The 22,590-nt window shown below is 35.3% G+C and overlaps 1 protein-coding gene and 1 non-coding gene across 2 annotated transcripts in view; both read right to left on the bottom strand.

Moving 5' to 3' along the window:
* Positions 1 to 22,590, bottom strand: part of HCN1 (hyperpolarization activated cyclic nucleotide gated potassium channel 1) — a 382,359-nt gene that overhangs the window by 124,156 nt on the left and 235,613 nt on the right. The window lies entirely within an intron of this gene.
* LOC117801624 lies at positions 4,156 to 4,260 on the bottom strand. Its single transcript, XR_004624385.1, has one exon. It is a non-coding gene; the product is annotated as a U6 spliceosomal RNA (small nuclear RNA).

Genomic DNA, 22,590 nt, shown 5'->3' with positions numbered 1-22,590 from the left:
TCCATTTGAAATCATGCTAATGAGCATATTCTATCTATTTTCTTATGGCATCAAGAAGAAAACTGAGGTTACTTTACTTTTAGAAAAGCAATTTATAGTCTGTTTATGCGTGATAAAAAATATGACCATAAAAAGGCAGATGCTACCAAACCTGGAGTATCCCTGAGAACTTTGGTAGAATTCTTATTTCCAGTTATATTACCTAATGCCAACACCTCCCACAGTTCTGACCACTTTGGCTGTGAGGCATAATAATTAGTAATTCCTAAGAAGAGCACACTGCTTAGTACAATTCCTGTAGAAGACTCAGGCAAAATGCTAAATTTTACACAAACTGAGAGACTATAAAAACATCTCCAGACATATCATATATACGTCTTCCTTAACTTCCTCTGATGTGGCACGAAACAACTATGGCTTACTGGCAAAGCAAGAGAATGTCTTAACAGTTAACAGCATGCATTTCTCCGTCAGTAGGGACTGCTCGGAGAGAAGAGGTAAACATTCAAAGCTTAATGATTTCTCTTGTGCATCGCTTCCATGACTCATGCCCAATTTTCCCCAGCTAGTTCTAAAATGATTAATCAGCTCCAATGAGTCAATAGTCTTTCATCTTCACGTTTCCTTAGGCACTAGCGACATTAGTTAACAAAATCATCTATTGTATTTGCGTGTGGGTATATGTGTATTTCTACCCCAGGCTTGCCTAGAAAATGTGTAGCATAGCAGCCTCCCTCCTGTACAATCTGTGAGCTGTCCCTGGTAGCATTGTGATACCAGGTTCTCTGGACAGTGGAGACACAAGCAGCAGTAAGCCTCAGTGAGACAACTTCGATCACACTGTAGATGAGGTTTGGGAGAAGAGTGCCCAATTTTCCAATCAGAATGGAGACAAAGAATGGCGTACTCAAAAATTGCTCCCATATCTTCTTCTAAGAGGCTAGAAATCCCTTGAGTCTTTCTGTTTTAGGTAAGGAAGTCAATGTCACAAATTCTGGAAGGTTATGATTTAAATGCCTGCACATTACTTCTAAGTCATTATTCAAATATCCTCTTGCCATGATCTACAGGTTCCTTGGCTGGCCCCAAAAGTTTCAGGATTGATTCCCAAGACGCTAGAATTGTATGAGCATAGACAAGCACAGTGTGAACAGAGCATGAAGAGCATCCCAAGACAAATTCTTTAAGGAAGGATAAGGATTGAATGCCATAAAGTTAAAGGGAAATATGAGAGATAGGATCTTTCAAATGAAAGAAGATAGGATGGGAGTAAATGTGTATTAGGTACACATAAGACGGGGTATAGGGAGATTGCTTTGATATGTCCATGGCTTACCTTTGGTTATCATTGGAAGTATATTATGTGGTTAAAATGGAATCACTCTAAGATTCTTTTTATCCTCTATTCTGTTATAATGAGGTGGCATGTTGGTTAGTGGGGAGTCACTGTAGAAGGCTGGCAAAAGATGAAAAATCAGATACATATGTCTCCATGTGTGGAATAGCAAGGGCTATAGAAACTTCAAATAGAAAATGAGTAACACACAAGAGACTAGATCCTAGAGCATTTATCATTTATGATGAAGGTACAATCCAAGCAAGGGGGTTGGGCGAGTATTAAAGTAAGACAGAAAGATAAAAAATAAGGAAGGAAGAAAAAATTTAAAATCTTTTAATTTTAGGTATTTCTATAAATTTACTTGACATCAACACTCTTGAAATATAGGGCTGCTTTACCAGAAAAGGTAAAATATATTGATATTCTTTGTAAGCCAACAGGTGCCATTAAAATATAAATGACAGTATTACTGTTATTATTATTAGTCAGTGCTACACATGGATGATGGCATGGTTGTCTGAGAATCCTAATTATACAAGCCAACTTGAATAATTCATATTTGATTCTTGTTTTGTATTTTCTCCATAGTTTGTAAGCTACACCATATAGGAGCAAATTTCATAAGTAAAATGGGTGGGTGTTTTCGACAAAGTTTAGGTAGAGAAATTTCAGAGGTAGAAAAAAAGGGAGAAGACTATTTAGTATTTGGAATGGTAATATAATCACAGGAGTAAGAAAAGGCAGGAAAATTGGGTTAAAGTAGTGATCTTGCTGGCATTACCTACATAGGAATAAAACATTACTTTACAACACACTAAGACATTTTAAAAGATAAATTAGGTAGTGAACTAAGGCATTTTCAAAGGCAATAATCTACCCTTTGGAATATATCTTAATAAAATAGATTCGTGGAAAGTTCTTTCTTTCAGGAAGCTAAATGACCAAAAATATCCCTATGAACATAGAATACAAGGGATTAAAGCTAAACCGAAAAGGATTAAAGTATCTCAAAGCCCAGCTCGTTGTCTTCAAAATTGAAGATAAATAACTGAGCCTTGTAGTAGACTCTGAATGTTAATAAAATGGACCACTGGAAAAGTAAAAGAAGTTCAAAAAAAAAAAAAAACCCTTCATAACCAAATGACCATTGTTATCCCATCAAAATACAAATCTGAAGGCATCACACGGGTTCTGATGCCATTCACTTGACTGAGATAGATGTTTTTTATATATTCTTAGTCACTACTGAGTGAGCTATGACCGGTCTCACTCCAATCAAGAATTTAGTTATTTGTTAATCTCATCTCCCTCTTCTATGCTGCTCCTTCACATAAAACAAGCAACAAACTCTGAACAAATCTAGTTTACTTTCAGTTACTTAGGTGAACAGAGTTGAGTATGATTCATCAAAATAAAACAGACCACTCTCCTGACTTCTAATCCTGTCTACTAGGATGTCCCCTCCTTGGCTTTAAACAGATGTGCCAAACTCTGTGTCCCAACTAAATTCATCTAACCTGAATTTACCATCAATAAGCCCTATTGTCCCTGAACCCCCCCATCTCAGTTGGTATCACTTAACTGATTCCATGTCATACTTCCCCTTCCCTCCACTGCACAAACCCCAAGCATCCAGGCAGAAGGGCATCTAAGCAGTTATTTGCTTCTACGTTACTACCTAAATATTTCCCAGACTAGCAGTCTTGAAAGTACCTATTTATCACAAAACAACCAACAAACGCACGCAAATAACAACCACTGAAAAGAATCATTCTATTGTCTCCTCCTTTACATTGCATCTATGCTCTCATTCCCTGCCCAGTACTTCACTTCAGGACATCTTACAGTGCGTTAAAAAGAAAACCATAGACCCAAAATGGTGTCATTTAGGCCAAATTCTCAAATCTGGGCTCAATACCTAGTTTAATTGCAGTTTCAGGCTCCCCCAGAAATGCAGTCTTAGCCAGGAATATTCTGATGGGCTCCAATGAGTCTGGCAGGGGCTCTCTCTATCCTCCAAAGGTGGATGAAGTAATTTGCATGATAAGATCCCCTCCACTTCCCCTCAGGGAAAGCAACCTTGTCTGTAACAATCCTTTTCTTTAGCTAATCACTTTCTTGCCCCACCCTCTTTCCAGTAAAAATCAACCCTTTTGTACAACTCTTGGAGTTCCCCTCTACTTGGAGGTGGGATGCTGCCGATATGTGAATCATTTAATAAAGCCTATCAGATCTTCAAATTCACTCATTTGAATTTTGTGTTTTAACAAGTGTCACTGGATTGAGGCCCTGCTTTTGGTTATTTCTATTATCACAGGTTTTTAATATGGAAAATGACTTGGCATCCATAATAACCATGCCTATATTCAAGGCCCTTCTTCCTTGATTGTGACCCTTAAGTACTTTGAGGCCAGTAGTTTCCCTTCCAAGGTTTTTAAAAGCCAACTTACACTTCTGTGATCAAAAATATGTTATAACGCAATAATATCCTACTGTGAGATCCTATCATCTTATAAGCAGCGGTTAATATTAAACCGACCCTTTTGTTCTTTCACCATCCTTGGACTTTGATTCTGCTCTTTTCTTTCTAAAGCTGGATAGGGTTTCTTTTCATTGTTTATTTCTCTTTTAAATAGACAAATTGAGCTCCTTTTTCTGCCAGTTTTATTGAGATATAATTGTCATATAATGTATTAAGATGTAAAACAATGAATATATATATATTATATATATTATATATATATATATATATCGCAATATTGCAAAGTGATCGCCACAAAACTATAGTTAACATCCACCAGCCCACATAGTTACAAAAATATAAGGAATACTTCACACATTTGCATGTCATCCTTGTGCAGGCACCATGCTAATCTCTGTATAGTTTCAATTTTACTATGTGTTTCTCCCAAAGTGAGCACTAGAGCTTCTTTTCTTTATCCCAATGAAAAACACTTTACCTTTCTGGCATTTTTCTTGTCTGGATTACTACAAATTGTAGCACAAATTACACTTTACCTCCTCTACTTTAATTCCTTTCCAGTCTGTTCCTTGGAATAGCCAGCGACAAGTCATCCTAGCCACCTCCATGCTTAGTTTCCTCATAGCATCAAGAGTAAGTCAAACCTACTGAGGGAATCACAACAAACTGGTCACCAGACAGTCCCTCCCTGGCCCTTCAGCAACACTCTTTTCTCCTAACTCCTAACCAAAAGCTGAGACTGCTCTTGCCACCTGGAATTACTTGCAGTTCCCCAAACAAGACAATTCGTTCTCCTCCGTGCCTTTACATAAGTAGCTCTCTCTTACTCAGTATGCATTCTGACCTCCTTCCTCTCTGCCTGGCCATTCCAGCTAGTCTTTCAAGATGCAAATCACTTTGTAACATTCGCAAATATCCACCTTCATCCCTCTGAGTCAGCCCTCCCAGCTGGGTCCAGCTTCTCACCTATGGAGGCCCAGGACTTACACGTCCATTTATCATTGTACTGTCTGCTTATTTGTTTGTCTTCAGCAGTATAACCAAAGCTCCCTAAAAGCAGGGACCATATCCTAACGTCTTTGTATCACAAACATCCTGTAGGGACTGATATTAATGAAATCTAGGAAAAATATTTAACTGAGAATAACAATATTTGAGTAGTAGTCTGTTCTATATAATATTACCACAGTTTCATTGAATTGTGTTGGAAGTAGAAAAGGCAGTACCTTCCCTTGAACTACAAAGAACCAGGATCTCTCATTAAAGTTCAGGGTATTTCCACTGTGAAATATGAACTTTAATTTTAATAAAATGGAACAGATGTCCTTAGCAGTTTGATCAACTATTCTCTCATTGATATCTGTATAGCAGATGGTATAAATAACTCATCATGTATCTAAATACTGATTTTAAAATTGAAATAATATAAAATATTTCAAATTTATTAGGTATGCTTTCCTTCATGAGTGCCTTATCAGGGGATTAGCATCCCTGCTAATTTTCAGACATGCTTTCATATAGTTTTCTCCTCACTTGTTTTCTCCTGAGAGGAAGGCAAATGTCCTTTCACAATGATACACTTATGCTTTTCTGGACTCAAAGTGCTGAGAGTTAAATTTGAAACACCACTCTAATAACGCAAACATCATCCTTTACATATTTTCGTCAGGAACCAAAGATGGAACACATACCCAATATACATCAGCTGACAGCAACCTAACAGAATTTGCGTTGGTTCCCTTAGATGAGGATGACAAATCTAACAGTGACATTGGAGGTAACAAATGTGGTCCGTGATCACACGTGGAAATGTGACTAGCCTAGTGAAAATAGTTCTTAGAGGTCTTGTGAGGCGAGTCTGCGTGTCCCATATATAAATGCGCATTTTATTTATATGGTGTTCTTATTTAGCTTCCCATGATTCTTGTGTATATGAAAACAAAACAATGAAAAACATGATTCTTGCTTTCTGAAATATAATCAATCAAATATGATTATTCTCAAGATACTCCAATGTTCTCTTTAGGATTGAGAATAAAAGTGGTAGAGGTTTCTCCGTATTAGAGTAAGTCATGAATCCTTGGTGAGTAGGAGACATACTTTTTCTTACTATTCCTCACCACCCCCAACTCATTAAAAAGGATAGCATCAGTCCAAAACCCTGTGTTGCCAAATTGCAGAATTTCCTGGGCTTCCCAGAATCATTACCCACGTAGGGACTAAATAACAGAGAACACATTTAAATATAATAAAGTTTGAGTGTGCATTGCCAACAACCCTGAAATAGTTAACATTGTGTAGGACTCAAAACTCAGTAGGTAATGAGAACACCCAAACGTAGTTTTCTCTTAGTGCAGTGTCAGGCATTAAATATTAGAGAATTGACTACTTTTGATGGATGGCCTGAGTCGTTAAGTTGCTACTCATAATTTGGTATTAAACACATTGCCACTAATAATTAACTTTTCTGACTATCTTACTGTAAACATCTCTGCAATATTTTATTATCTGGAAAAATCACACAGCAATTATCAGAGAAGCCATTTTTTAAATCAGTATTTGGTACTAAGTTAGGTGAAGGTCAGAGTTAAGGACAGAATCTATAGTTTGTGTTTACTAGGTCCTGTAGTATTTGACCTTTAAACTGCTGTTTCGTCATGCCATAGCTATTTCAGGGAAAGTGATCGTGTTATAACCAGTTCCTCGTTGCTAAAATAAATACAAGGTCATTGCCTTTGGTGGTGACTACAGTATAATCTTCTTAATCCTGACATCCAAAACAAACTAAGAATTTTTCTCAAGGCCTTTTGAATGTACTCAAAATGTAAATAAATGAAACAATAGGTTACACATAGTCAGCTATGATCAATTTAATATGGCAATGCAGACAAAAGCAGTTTCTTTAAATAAGAGCTACCCAGGGTCTCATTAGCGCAAAGAAAAAAAAAAAAATCAAGGTCATGCTAAAGGTGTATGACTTCATGGTGGAAAATTTCAATCCTCCAAACACCTCCCTGAAAAGAAACCAAAAGCAAGAGAAACAACAACTGTCAGGCAGATTTCAAAATCTCATTTCGACCACTGGACAAACATTAAGGAAAAAAGTACAAAATCTAAATATACTGAAGTATATATTTTTACAAAGTAAGGTTGACAAGGTTGGAGACAGGCATGGAATGTCTCTTATTAGAATGACATATAGAATTATCACCACACAAGTTTACATATGGGAAACCACTTTCCCAAAATTCTAAAGAGGCAGTTTCATGTGAATTACACCTTAGGGGAAAAAAAAGATCTGAGAATTGATTTTATGAATAAATAAAACCACATTTTTTATTTATCTTTTAACCTCATCTTGTCATATTTAGAATGATAAAAGAAAAAGTGATCATAATATACTCTGCTAAAATATAAGCAACATAAGGTGAGAAAACATATTCAATTTAAATGATGTGCAAACATAAAGATTAAACATGTTTGCCTGTTTATACGTGTTTCTGCCTATTTTAATATAACATTAAATTTACATTATATAATATTTATGCATATATAAAATTAGGGCAGTCATCTATCACAGAGGTTGCCTGAGCTAAAAAATAATGCTGATAGCATTAACGGACTTCTAATCTATTTAATATTGTTTTGTAAGCAGCTTTCAAAACCAAGCAATCTGATCTTTTCTAAATGGCATTATAGTAGGAAAAAGGTCATATGCTTAGGCTGGCAAGCCCATGAGGAAAATAATAGTAAGTTTCTAGTTAGACTCTGATGCTGATAAATCAATATAACTGTCAACAGCTGGGTCCTGAGATTAACACAAATGTGGGAACAGAAAGCAAACACAATTGTGGAAATGGAAGCAAATACTATGCTTACAGACAAAAGCCATCTGGGAATTGCTTCTTTGAACAGGAGTTATAAAATCAAGGCAGTTTGCCTATAGAAAGTTCTAATACCTTTCCGTAAAAGTGCTTTATTATAATTTGGAGATTTATACCTAATTCTCTATGCCATTGACATAATCCAACCCAGGAGTATTACCAAAGCACAAACTGCACATTTACATTGGCATGACTTATCTTCACCACAGAGTATTAGGAAGTAAATACTGGTGTGCTTGTCCTCCTTTTGCATATATATCCTTTTGTATCGGGAAGCATTTAATGATGAAGAATTTATGTTTTTGCCAGTTATCTTCTTCGACATGAAAGGAATTTAGGATATATATCATATTGTGTCAGACTGGGCTTGCTTAAAAGTATCAAATATTATGTGCCTTGTTTGGGGGAGCTGATAGTGTGGCACACTCTGACACTATACAAGCTTCCTTTGTTGGACAAATGTAAAGGACTATAAGCTATTTTTTCATATCCTAAAAGAACCAAGTCATAGGTAACTAGGACGGGAGAGTCTCATGGAAACACTGGAACAGTTTACCAAGGGGATGTTTATCTGCTACTTGCAAGTAGTTAATGAAAGGTACTTTGGATGCAAGAAATCAGTATCTTATGTGAGAGGCTAATACCTTCAAATCATGCGGAACGAGAAAGGAAGAAGTGAACATCAGCATGCTAACCAGGAACCCAAAGGAGTGCTGGGAACTAGGATGTTGGAGCAATCAAGAGCCAGAAGACCCCTAAGATATTTGAGTAAGTGAGCAAGTGTTTCTATTGGAGACCTCAGAATAAGCTATCATATTGGAAATGTTCCTCTCCATGTCTGTTCTTCACCATTCTCTACCCGCTCTTTACCCAGGAAACTGACCCTTGTAGATTACAGTTAACAGGATCCCTCGCCTCTGACTTCCAGTTAGATTCAATCATCTGACATAGATGCAAGAGAAGAACGAGAATGTAGTTAGTTTTTGAGTTTTCAGTTTGAAGAGAGTGCGTTGGCTGTTTTCTGTTAAAGGTAACTACTCCTGTCAATGCAGCCCATCTATAAGACCCCCCTTTCTGACTTTTCGTGTTGGTAGCAGTTCTGTGATAACTATCCCTGGGCACCCTGCTATCCCTTGTGGTCACCAATATCCCACTCACAACTTGGTAAACAATCCTCTTTTGTTTTTTTAAAATTATTTAAAAAAATTCATTCAAGTATAGTTAACATACAGTGTTATGTTAGTTTCAGGTATACAATATAATGATTCAATAGCTCTATACATTATTCAGTTCTCATCATGGTAAGTGTACTCTTTCTCTCCTTCACCTAATTCACCCATCCCCCCATTCACCTCCCCTCTTGCAACTACAGGTTTGTTCTCTATATTTAAGAGTCTATTTTTTGTCTTTTTCCTTTGTTTGTTCTGTTTCTTAAATTCTGTATATAAGTGAAATCATTTGTCTTTCTCTAACCAACTTATTTCACTTAGCATTATATCCTCTAGATCCACCCCTGTCGTTGCAAATGGCAAAATTTCATCCTTTTTTTGTAGTTGAGTAATATTCCACTATATATCTTTTTAATCCATTTATCCAAGGATGAACATTTGGGTTGCTTCCATATATTGGCTATTGTAAATAATGCCGCAATAAATATAGAGATGCACATATCTTTTTGAAGTAGTGTTTTCATTTTCTTTGGGTAAAGAGTAGTGGAATTATTGGATCAAATGGTAATTCTATTTTTAATTTTTTGAGGAAACTCCCTAGTGTTTTCCACAGTGGCTGTACCAGCTTGGATTCTACCAAACATGTGAAGAAGAGTAAATATCTATTCTTCTCTAACTATTTCAAAAAAAAAAAAAAGATAGATTATGAGGCCAATATTACCTTGATAGCAAAACCAGATAAAGACACCACAAAAAAAGAGAACTACAGGCCAATATTTCTGATGAACATAGATGCAAAAATCCTCAACAAAGTATTAGCAAACTGAATTCAACAATACATTAAAAAAATCATTGATCATGATCAAGTGGGACTTATTCCAGGCATACAAGGGTGATTCGACATTCACAAATCAATTGATGTGATATATCACATTAATAAGAGAAAGAATAAAAACCATATGATCATTTCAATAGATGTAAAAAAAGCATTTGACAAAGTACCACATCCATTCATGATAAAAACTCTCAACAAAGTAGGTTTAGAGGAACATATCTCAACAAAATAAAGGCCATGTATGAAACACTTACAGTGAACATACTTAATGGTGAAAAATTGAGAGATTTCCCTCTAAGATCTGGAACAAGACAAGAATGTCTACTCTCACCACTGTTATTCAAAATAGTACTGGAAGTCCTAGCCACAGCAATTAGACAAGAAAAAGAAATTAAAAGGCATCCATTGGTAAGGAAGAGGTAAGATTTTCACTATTTCCAGATGACATGATACTATGTATAGAAAATCTTAAAGACTCCCCAAAAAACTACTAGAACTGATAAAAGAATTCACTAAAGTAACAGAATCCAAAATTAGTGTATAGAAATCTGTTGCTTTTCTATACACTAATAATGAAGTAACAGAAAGAGAAATTAAGAAAACAGTCCCATTTACAATTGTACCAAGAAGGATACAATACGTAGGAATAAATTTAACCAAAGAGGTAAAATATCTGTACTCTTAAAACTATAAAACATTCATGAAAGAATCTGAAGATGATACAAACAAATAGAAAGATATTCCATGCTCATGGATTGGGCATTGTTAAAATTTCCATACTACTCAAAGCAATATTCAGATTTAATGCAATCCCTATCAAAACAGCAACAGCATTTTTCACAGAACTAAAAATCATCCCCTTTTTAAAACCTTCCCCTACTTTGCAACTCCAGAAAGCCATCTGTTCCTGTGGCAACACTACCTGTGTGGTGCTTTAGATGGAGAAGAAACACATGGAGATACAGAAGTAAACTTTCTTGAGAGTCAAATTTTGGCTCAAAGGATCAGTCACTAATAACTTTATGAACCTAAGAAAGTCATTTACCTTTTCTATGTATCTTTTCATTTTAGAAAGAAAATTTGGACTTCTGGAATCTAAGGTTTATTTCTGCATCTAAAATTTTATCTTTCTATTACTCTAGACAGAGAAATAATCTGATGTAAGAAAATCTATATCTGTTATATCACACCCTTCTTGTATCTTGGGGCACACTGCTGATTGCTTTATCAATATCCATCCCCTTTTCCTTACAGAATCCCCAAAGATTTGGGGTGGCAATATGGTCAGCATAATAAAATAAGTTATTCTTACTTTTTGGAAGGATGGGGCAGTCAAGTGATTCATTACTTGTCAATGAGGTAAAAGTCAAAGTTACTGGGTGGGGTTTCTGGAAATATAAGAGGATATCCCAACTGGGACTGCCTTTTCTGCCATTTGGCTTTTCTCTTCTCTCCTGAAATGTGGACATGATGGCTAGGGTAGGGAAGCCCTCCTGACAGTGACAGCAGCAGTTGCAACCTGTGGCAAATGGAGGGTGGGAGCGGATTACTTAACCTACAACTTGTCCATTTATAGTTAAATACTGAAGAGAAACTCTTGCACAGGTATGTGTGTAAAGAAAAAAATGTAGCTTTTAACAGCAAAAAACTGGCAACAGTGTACATACACTGTGGAATATTATGCTGCATTGAAAATGAGTGCTTTGCAGCAACATACAATGACATGGATGAATATGTCAATAAAATAGTGAGTGAAGGAAGCATATCCTATAAAATAACACACAGCTTATTAATCTTTAAATTAAAAAAAATGAAAACTGAACAGTATGTTTTGAAATATGGACTATTGAAATACATGTTTGTTTTTACAACTGTTTTTTAAAGGCAAGGAACTGAAAAATACAGAATTCAATGTTGAATGTCAATTTTCTAATTTACAGTTATTAAGTAAATATGCCCACATATATGTACGCGTAGACAGACCAAGTACCTTCTATAGAAATTAGGAAGTTGACATTTCATTTTCAATTGGAGATACCTGTGTACACAGCACAAGTTAAACATGCTAAAAGCCCAATGTCTGGCTCATAAATGTTTTTTAGGATCACATTTCAAAAAGTAATCAAACCTCTCCAGAAAACCTGCTGAGTTCAGCAGATTTTCCCTTCATTCCCCATAATTTATCAGCTTAGAAAAATACGTATCAATCAAGTATCCCACCCCTTTCACAACTCTGCCATTCCAACTCCTTCAGTTACCTTCCAGCCTCTTTTGTGTTGCTGGGGTGTTAATGGGAGAAACATAAAGCTCACAGAGTGGACTAGGCACTGATTATTGCATGCAGTTGAATAGTAAGAGACACAAAACCCTTCTTCAGTGACAATCTCCTAAATTCATCTTCTTTCAGCCCAGCATTAAGGTTCCTCACAATCAGGTCTCAGTCAACTTTTCTAACTTTCTGTATCTCAGTCCTTCTCCAGAAACTCCACCACAGCCAAACTCCTACTTCCCCCCAAACAACCCATGGCCTTTCTTGCATCAGAGTTCCTCCCAAGGAGTATTTTTGTTCACTATATTCTACATGCATGGGGGGCTCTTCTCCTTTCTACAGATTTAAATTCTATCCATTCTTCAAAATTCAGCTCAATTTTTAGCACTACCTTGGCGATATTTCCTTAGAATGCTGTAACAATTTTCACTGGTAAAAAAATCACTTGCTAACACATCTGTACCATATCTTCTGCTCCCATCTCACTGGCTCACCATCATCTGCCAGGACTTCTCCCAGGTTCTGGCACATGAGAGAGAGGTTCAGTGAAGAGTTTCTGATTGCCTGGATTCCAAAATATCTTCAACTACTCTCTTCAACTACTATGTTGGGATTTTCTTTAAAGTGTATAATTTTATTTTTCTCTTGTTTTCCCAAGTAAACTTCTGTGACAGAAAGAGCTTTGTCTATCATATACTTACTTTCTCTGACCTTGCCAAGTCATTGCTCATAAAAAGTACTCCATAAAAATTACTGATTTACTTTAAAAGGATAAGAACATTAAATTTGTGATTAAGAATTACCTCAACATATTAATTGCTTTGCTTTTAAAAATACACAAAGAGAGTAACTTCTATAGAAATTAGGAAGTTGACACTTATCTTCTGGGTTAGATCACTTAAGATTCAGAATCAAAAGTTATATGGAAAAACAAACAAACAAACAATAACAACAAAAACTCAACAGTCTGGGAAACAAACTGAGGGTTATAGAAGAAAGGGGGGGTGGGAAGATGGGGTAACCCGGTGACGGGTATTAAGGAGGGCACGTGTTGTGATGAACATTGGGTGTTATATGCAACTAACGAATCGCTGAACACTACATCAAAAACTAATGATGTGCTATATGTTGGCTAACACCATAATAATTAAAAAAAACGCAACACTCTTCATAAACAAATTTACCAAAATATTCCAAAGTTTTTGGGAAAATGTTACTTTCACTAGTCAGATGGCATGGAATGCCACTAGTAATTTATAATACTAATACATTTTTTCCCAAACTGCATTTGAGGATTTGTTTTCCCTAATAAACCTTAACATATTTTCAGTATACGTATTTTCACTTTCCTTATTGCTGACAATGTTGCGAATTTATGTTAAATACACAGAGACATGTTCTAAAGTTTTTTAGGTCTTCATTAATAGACACATTTATTTAGATTAAACCAATAATTCAACAGAAGAATAATTTCTACTACTACTGTCTACCACGAAAAACATTTTCTTTGTTTTCATACTGTACGTAGATATGTGTGTGTGTATGTGTGTGTATACATATATGATATACACTTACAGATACATATGCAGCTTATATTACTCATAGGAAATTATCTGCAACATCACTAATGATAAAATATGTTTTAAATCAAGGAATAATTTCTTATAGTTTCATTAACAGTATGTAGTTTGGGTGTTTAGTATGTGAACATAATGAAATTAGGGAAGATGGCATTGATGTTTTATTACAATTATCTAGCATATAAGGCCTATCACACAATGAGTAATTAATAACAGATGAGTGGTGGTTTGTGATTTTCTTGCCAAGCCTTTAAAGGTGTCCCTTGTTGCAGGGACTAGTATGAAGTCATTATCATAAATTCAATTGTAGTGGTGTATGTTCACAATTAGCAGCTTGTATCATCTTACCTTATTCTTACACAATAAAGTGCTTACTTATATAATTTATATTCACATAATACTAATTACCTCCATCTGTGTGGCATTTTATTTAATACTAAGAAATCCAATTATGGGATCATTTGATAAATTAAAAAGTCATGCATTAAATCCTTGGAGATAAATGGCATGAGTGCATGAAATAACTATAGGTTAACTTCTGGCAACATATCAGTAATCATATCAAGATGTCAAATAATCCTTTCAAGTATTACAGAGCGATTTAGCAATGTTAGCTGAGAAAATAGTAGAAGATATTTCATATGAAGATGGTAGTGATGGAAAGAAAGAATGAGGAGAAGGAAGAGTTAGAGGAGAGAATAATCTAGCCCTGTATAAGTGAGAGAAAATAAACAACTGACCACGCAAAAGTAAAGCAGGGAGAGATGACATGTTTGAGCCATTTGAATCATTCCATGTTGTACAATTTAAAATGAATTACAAAAAAATAGAAATAAAATGAATTACAATCACTGTGATTCTGGACTGGAAAAGTAATGTGATTGATTTTCATTGTTTGATCTATGGATCCATTAAGAGATTCTAATGACAGGAAGATATGGCATGGAATCATGTCAGGAGAGAAAGGAGGCTAGCAGATTAACTAGCAGGCTTTATCTATAATTTAAATATGAAATAATGACGACCTGAGACAGACAGGGAATGGCAGAAGAAGGAACACACACAAAGCATATGGCACACCAAGATTTAGAACTCGATGATGTGGAAACAAAAATGGGTGAACGGTGTTGTTGTAATTCCGTGGGAAAAAGAAAGTAGATTCCAGGTGTTCCTGAAGCTAGACAAGCAAGATTCTCCCATTCCTTTTAACCTGAAAAAGAGCTTCATCTCCCTGCAGTTAATTCTGTTTAACTGTTTGAATAGGCAAACTTGTTTAGATAAAAGTGTGATGATCACTCATAGAAAGCTCCCAGTTCTCTTCACCCAGGGGCAAAAATTTTAACGGGATCTGTCCCTGAGGACAGTTCAGAGATGCTTAATATCTGCTCCCTATATGAACTCTGAGAAAGCTTAGTTATGCATTTACCTGTAGGGGGAAGAACACAATTCTCCAATCACTTGGTAAACTAAAGGAAAAGGAAAATGTTAAACCTCAGTGCAGAGGAAAGGAAAGTGTAATCTGAATTACAAAACAACAAAAAAACGTAGCGGTGGATATGCCTGTCCTATGGAAGGCACATTCACATGCTCTTGCTGTGCTTCCAAAGAGAGGGATAAATGGCTTCGGCATACCAACACTTGCTATGAGTTGCTATGAGTCCACTCCTACACAGCCCGCTGACACTGGTCAGCTCTGTATTTCTTAAAATGTTTTCTTCCTAAGGTGGTTTTTACTGCTGCCTGTTTCCAAGATCCCAAGAGCTGAATATATTGCAAATTTCTACCCTTAAATGTCAAAACAAAACAAACAAACAAAAACACCCACTGGCTGTACCCAGAATGTACCTCACTGGCCTATCTTTAAATTTTTTTTTTAATGACCAGTGGTCTAAAACCTAGGCTTTGGTTTGTTAAAAACATTTAAAAAATTCCACAACTTTCTGTGTTTAGGGTTAATGTTTAAGCCTATAGCTGCCCTGCTGAGAAAAATCCTTTTGCCTTTTTCTAAAATATCTGAATATTTATGTGTTCTCCAAAATCCATTCAGCCTTCTTTTTACATAACCCTAGTTTCTCTTGCAAATTAGTTTGCAGCATCCAAGTGCTTTATTAGATTTGACCAAGATGTAGATTTCGATAACATCACTTGAAAAGAAAAATTTATTGTTTTATTGCATTGATTTGTGTTGGAAAAATGTGATATTTCTAAGATCCTGATCTGTATATCAAATGCACGGTTCAACTAAATTGTTCTTATTTTTACTTGTGCTTATTGACATGTTTTTTAAAAACTTTACAAGTAAAACAAAGTGTAAAATGCTCATAAAGAATGTTAAGTCATCTTGAAGTCTGTTAGATAAACTAGGAAAACACTTTGAATTTAAGTATTAATCCATAAAATTTTTGATTTCTTAACATCAGTGAAACTACCTGATGGAAATTATGGTACAATATGTAATGACATTGTTTCTAAGTCATTTAAAGTACAAGAGAGTATTTCATGTCCTTATTCAACTAATCTTTGGCTCTGAGGACAAATCCTACTTTGCCTAGATGATATGGAGGTAACTCTTGATTACTTCCCATTTTCAAAATTTTAAGGCATTATCTGAAGGAGAACATTCTGTCTTTGGCCTGCAAAATCTGTACTACGGTGAAAAGAGGACACACTTTGGAGTGAGACAGTTCTTAAGTAAAATTCTTGCTGGGCTTCCCACTAGCTGTTTTACATTGGGGAGGCCACATAATCTCTGTCCGTATTGTCCTCTACAAAAAACACTGCAGAATCACTACAAGGAGTAAGTACGATAATAAACGCAAAGCCCCTGGCATTTAGGGGAAGAATAACTGGTAGATACTTAACAGCAAAAACAAAAAATCTATTCTACATATTCTAACTATGTAAAAATTAAATACTATCGTACAATTTCATTTTAGATGTGATTTTAGTCAGTTTCAAACTTTCTGTTATGGATTCATTTCTGCTGTTAGTGGTAATGAGTTTTGGACTTTTTAATTCTTATCTTTTTATTTTTTAAAGACTTTATTTGAGAGAGAGAGACAGCACATGTGCGCATGAGAGAGGGAGCATGAGTGGGGGTTGGGGCAGAGGGAGAGTGAGAAGCAGACTCCCCGCTGAGCAGGGAGCCAGACCCCAGGCAATTCCCAGGACCCTGGGACCTTGGAGCAGAAGGCTGACGATCAACAGACTGAGTCACCCAGACACCCCTGGACTTTTCTTATTCAAAATTTTGATTATGCATGTCAAAAGTCATTTAGGTCTTTGTTTTTCCTTTCTCTGTCAGGATGTCTGCTTCTCAATCATTTTAGTGCTAACTTGAAGCAATACAGAGCATTTATTTTTAAAAAATATTCAAGTCACTCTTATCATGTACTCCTTATGAATTTGTTAAAATGAAATATATTTGTTAACTGTGTAATTTAAGTGGTTAACAGCTAATTTATATACACATTTAATTATTACTTTTAACTCACTAGGAAGGAAGACAATTGCTACATCTCTCTATTGAACATTTTGTGTGATTTGTAATAATTTAATATCTTTCATGTACAATTAAATTCATGCTTTATTACCACTCTGCAGCTTTTGAAAACAAATTTGGCCTAGGGACAATATAGGAGAAAGACAGAAAGGCAGAAATGAGGAAAACAGTCCATTACAATGGGAGAGAAAAGGCTGAATTAGAAACAGAAGGAAAGGAAAGCCCCCCACAAAAACTTTAAAATATATTAATGTGATATTTAATACAATACAATATAATATAATATTTTATATATAATCTGAAAAGAGAAGAGAGGAATACAGGATTCAGAGAAAAAATGGAAGAAGATACTATACTAGGGGAAAATATTTATTATACAAAATAATAATAATGGCTAGAAATTAATGAGAAATTATTATAAGCTAACTAATCTAAGAGCTTTAAATACATTATTTTAACTGTCAAATAATATTAAGAGTTAGGGATTATAATTATCCTTTTTTTCACAGACAGCAAAAGTGACGCTTGAAGAGATTAATTGGCTCCCCAAGGATCACAGAGTTTATAAGAAATTACAGCAATTATATTATCAAGATTTTGTCCCTACAGCCACATGCCATAGTTATGTATTATTACATAACAAGTCACTCTAAAACTTATGGCTTAAAATACAACCATCATTTACTTTTCTTAGGAATCTGAAATTTGGGTGGAGATCCACAAGAATGGTGAATCTCCGATGTTTGCAACTTCACATAGGATTTTTCAACTGAAGTAGATAATCCACTTCTAAGACGTCTCACTCACCTAGCTTACAAATTGGTGCTGGTTGTTTATTAAAACTTCAGCTGATGTTGATGGCTGGGGAGGGAGAGCTCTTAAATCTTTTCTGGGGGGAGCGTGAGGACACGAATTGCATGAAGGATAAGGAAAAGAAGGTACATCACTTAGTTGATCTCAGTGGACTGCGAAAATTGTTAAAATTGAGGAAATGGAGTGATCTGGAAGTCTATGAGGTTGTGGCTGAAAGCAGGATGTTTGAAGCTGAGATTCTGGAGGAGACATAGAATTGGTGATGAAAATGACAGTGAGTGATTGTGTGTAGAGTGGAGATCACTGGAGGGGGTGAGTTCAAGGTGCTAGAAGAGTCATCTTTTTGGATACTGAAATCCACAAGAAAAATAATAGGAGTAGTTGTGGACACTGGGACAGTGAGCATGCAGCTGAGACCTTCAAAGTAACAAAGAAAACTAATTTGCTTGGGTAAGAGAGGTAGTGGTCAACTGGGATAAGGAGTGGTAGTTAATGCATAGTTAGGACATCAAAGCTGGATGTTTTAGGAAGAAGAGCAGGAGAATACACTGTAAGCAACAATATAAATCAGAATCAAACTAGCTGTAAGTCCAAAATTATACTTTCTTATAATATATATGTGTGTGTATGTGTGTGCGTCTGTGTATGTTTTTTACGTCTAGGCATAAATAAGACCAAACACACACAAAAATCTCCCAATAGGATAATTAAATAAGTATAGTGAGCAGAACTCCAATATTCATCAACTTCTCTTTTTTAGTTCAGGAAATTTTAATCATGAAAAGCATAGACAACAATGACATCCTCAATGATATCACTTATCTTTAATAATTTGCTGATCTCATCTCCATTAATGAGATTGTTTCAGTCAATATTGTGTTTCCAGGTAGCAAGGCACAGCTGCTTGTGTTTTGTTCTCTTCCTTTCTCCTCTTTTGTGACTAGCCTGATAAAATGAGTAATTTTTATGTGCTTTGCTGAAGGTTAAAATGTTCAGGAAACACACATTTTTCAAACTAGCTGGTTTCTCTTCTTGAAGTGAAGCTAAAATGGAAACCGTGGTTCTCCTTTCTTCACTTTGTCTGCAGGTCTTCATCGTGTCTGCAAGTCTGTGCCTGATGTCTAGCAGGTGCTCAGTTAATGTTTGTTGAATTGAAATTGCTAAAATATTACACAGGGGAAAATTGCAAAAACTCTTGGTTTACCTCAAACCTAACCAATGTGATCTGAGGGGAAGAATTAATTCAGGAACGGTGCGTTAATCAAATGGGAGTGGTGTCCCAGTGTTAGAGAAACCTGAAGGTAAATTCCTCACTTCTTACACACAGGGTGCATTCAGTAGAACTGATTTAATAGAAGGCATCAGGTTATAGCTCAGAGAGTGCTTTCCATTTCTCTGGAGAAAATAAAAAGAAATGAATTTTAAGTTGTTAATGAGGGGATTTATAGACTTAATTTTTGACCCTTGTGACACGAGGTAACGATTTATGGAGAAAGTGGTAAAATTTTCACTTTTATATAGGTGTAATGAGATTATAGGTTCTTGAAATGAAACACAGACTATTATTATTTGCACATTGCACAAAGCGAATCCAGAGAAAAAGTGGAAATAAAGGTTTCCAAAAAATAGAAAGATAGAAATTAAAGTGGATACAAGCATGAGGGAAAGGACTGACACTTTCCTAAGAATAAATCAAATAGAGTCAAAATCAACAGGATCCTCAGTTGTAGGCTGATGAGGTATTTGGCCAATGTCTGAACAATAATGAAGAGTATGGATGAATTTAAAATAACGAATTTTGCCAAATTCTGGCAGTAGCGGATAGTATTGCTAATGGCTAATATTTTTGAGTGTTGGCTATACAGCATAAGTGCTAAGCATTTTATTTATTTATTTAAAAGATTTTATTTCCTTATTTTGAGAGAAAGAGAGAAAGAGTAAGGAGCGGGGTGGGGGAAGGGGGCAGAGGGAGAGGGAGAGAGAATCACAAGCAGACTCCACGTTGAGCTCAGAGACTGACATAGGGCTTGATCCCACGATCTTGAGATCATCACCTGAGCCGAAATCAAGAATCAGGTGCTTAACCGACTGAGCCACCCAGGCACCCCTGTGCTAAATATTTTATAGACAATGTTTATAAATCTTATAACAACCCAATGGAGTGGGCATCATTCATCATTGGGTGTTTTGAAACTTTGAAAAGGAAAATTTAAAATAATCAAAATGAAGTTCTATTTCCATAAATATATCACATTTATATTCTAAAAATATGGTAATTTTTAAAAAAGAGCAACAGATTAAAAAATTTGTAATCATAGATTATGTTATTTCTTTTAAAATGGCACTTGCTACATTATCTTTATGTTAAGACTAATGCAAAAGAGCCCAAAGTCAGAGCTACTTAAAAATAACCAATATGCAAGAGTAAGAATAACATTAATTCTATTTTGGGAAAAAGAAAATATCTAGCTAATTTGAGATATGATTAACATTAAAAATTTATAAAGTACACATTTATGTAAAGTACACAATTTATGTATTAAAAAGGAAAATTTATTAGTTTGGAAATATCAAAAAAGATGTAAAGTCAATGACCAAAGCTTCAATCTTATCAAATCATTTTTACTCTTCAGATGTATCTCTATGGAACAGAATTAGTCAATAAAAGATATATTTTACTCTTAAAAGTTTTTTATAGTTGATTCTTCTTTTTCTTTTTTCTAATTTCCTATGAAAAATCAGTCATCCCAATACATAGTAATTTTTTTGAACAAAATGATATATAAAAAAAGAAGATGAGACAGATTTGGCTTTTTGGTCAACAGGTTCCAACAAGAACAACTAGAAATATCTATCGATAAGATAATATGATATTTGTATTCTAGAAAGGGATCTTATTAATGACAAGGACTAAATTAAAAAAACATAAATATCTAGTAGACATAAAAGAATAAATTAATCATTCGTAGTGACTTTGGAGATGGGGTATGCATTTAAAATCTGTGAAAATAATAAATGGTATTACATGAGACTTTGGTAACCTGGAATCTAATAATCAAAATTCCCAATGATATTTTCTTTTAACATTCTTTAAAGAAGAGTCAGTTCAAATAGATATGCCAAAAAAAAAAGATGTTAGAAATAAACTCACCCAAACACAAAATCAATAATTATAAGAGAGCTGTTTTTCCTCTTCTATAGTACGTTTAAGGAAAAACAACCCACAACAAATGAAATATTGACATGTTTTCAAGACAGAGTGTATTTCAGATTTGAGGTCTGCTCCACAGACACTCCAGAACCAAAATATAGTTCATGCTCATTAGGAAAATCAATTATACCGAAGATTCTATCATTCGTACATTTTATCTGGATTTCCTGAATTATTCCATGAGTGCTAGCAAAAAAGACTTTAAGCTTCAGTTTTCTCTATATTTACAAATATTTAACATACATATATAAAGACATGACTATAAGAATGTATAGATAGCACTGGTGTGCAATATGCTGTATGGCTTCCGTGAATGTCAGTGGAGAAGGCTCCTTATGGCACAGATCTGCTCATTCCCACAGTTTTACTTCATGTTGGCAGTAGATTAGTCAGAGTCTTAGGGTTTGTCCAATCAGCTTTCACTAAGTCCAGCACATACAGCCAGTGATGAATTCATTACCTAAACCCAACAGACTAGTTGAGATGCTACAGATGTTCTTCTTAGCTCAAACATTTGTTGCTCAAGACAGAAAGAAACTTCTACATTTTACCACACCTGTGTTACATGCTACATTTATTTATTTCATAGGAGAGGCTGAATTAACCCACTGAATTTTGATATAGGCCTACCTACTGAGGTCACCAATTACAGCATCATAATAATGAAGTAGTAATCATTTATAAATAAGCTAGTAAAAAAGAAATGATTATGTATTAACAAGAGCTCCAAAAGAAAAGCACTTTATTCAACTTAACTTTTGCCATGGCAAGAAACAGAATATATTTTATTAACTGGTTTATACTGAGTAATTTTGGAATATTATACCCATAATAGTTCTAGAGAGCATATAATGCGTTGGGGTATCACATTATGCTCCCAGCACCATTGATCAGTGCCTTTCCACAAAGCAGCTCACACATAGCAGCTGGCTCCCCGCCTCCCCTGGCCCAAGTGATCCCAGAAAGATGGGGAGTGGGGAGGAAGAGAAGGAGAACCCAAGATAGACAGTGCACTGCTACCATATTTTACTGGTAACAGAACAATCCTGGTACAACGTGGGAGGGGATTACATAGGGTGTGAATACCAGGAGGCACAATCATCAGTGGCTGGCTGGCTACGGCACTAGATGAAAAAATGACATGCTGACACATTCAATTTAGGTGATCATGATCAAGTCCTCCTGGACTATTGGCCTTCCAGATATTTGTGCAACTCATTCTTTCATTTCCTTGAGCTCTCTGCCTGAATGTCATCTTTTCAGAGATGCATCTAAGAATTGTTCCATCTTAAATAGATCTGCTTGACACAGGTCACTGTGTTCTCTACTCTTGCTTTTGATTTCTTAATACGATTTGTGCTACGTGGCATTATCTTTCAAAGCTCTTTATTTTGTTTATTTTCTATTTTCCTGGGAAAAATAGACAACCATGAGGGCAATACTTTGTTTTATTATCAGTATTTTCTCACTAGATTACTGGGTATAAAAATAAACAAACAGATAGGT

The sequence above is a fragment of the Ailuropoda melanoleuca genome, chromosome 3 (genome assembly GCF_002007445.2).
Source record: "Ailuropoda melanoleuca isolate Jingjing chromosome 3, ASM200744v2, whole genome shotgun sequence".
Taxonomy (NCBI): domain Eukaryota; kingdom Metazoa; phylum Chordata; class Mammalia; order Carnivora; family Ursidae; genus Ailuropoda; species Ailuropoda melanoleuca.
The sequence above is the reverse complement of the archived record's forward strand: the minus strand, read 5'-3'. Positions and strand labels throughout refer to the sequence as shown.